This window comes from Octopus bimaculoides, chromosome 19, assembly GCF_001194135.2.
Source record: "Octopus bimaculoides isolate UCB-OBI-ISO-001 chromosome 19, ASM119413v2, whole genome shotgun sequence".
NCBI classification, from domain to species: Eukaryota; Metazoa; Mollusca; class Cephalopoda; order Octopoda; family Octopodidae; genus Octopus; species Octopus bimaculoides.
In genome coordinates this window covers 49,275,622-49,276,201 of record NC_068999.1, presented here as the reverse complement: position 1 = coordinate 49,276,201, position 580 = coordinate 49,275,622, and positions in this window count along the sequence as shown.

Genomic DNA, 580 nt, shown 5'->3' with positions numbered 1-580 from the left:
TGTGGTGTTGTTAGCGTTGGTGTTAGAGGATGTTAAGTTTCCCAGCAGCCATGTTTGTTTGCACCCCGTCTTCTAATTCTTCTAATATCTATTCCACTTCACTTAATTACCATTTTGGTAAAAGTTGAATGAGCGTCAAAGCTTCACTCCTAACTGTTTTTTTTTTTTTAATTATTATTATTTTGCAATGCGTAAATATTTATTCTTCAAAACATACGTTTATCAATATCTGCATTTCAGGCTTGTTTGTTATATCTGTTGCAAGCAAGCAACAACTTGCTTTAACGTGACTCTTCTCTGCTTGTAACATTGCTTGCAGCAACGTAACTTTCTCCGGATTAGAAGTATTAAGTTTAAAAGACGGAATCGTAACAACCGCTCAGTTTGCATCAGAGAAGGCAGCCAATGAGGTACTGCTTGGTACTGCATCAGGGCATTTATTATTATTATTATTATTATTATTATTATTATTATTATTATTATTATTATTATTATTATTGTTATTATTATTATTATTATTATTATTAAGGTGGCGAGCTAGCAGAATCGTTAGCACGCTGGGTGAAATGCTTAGCAGTAT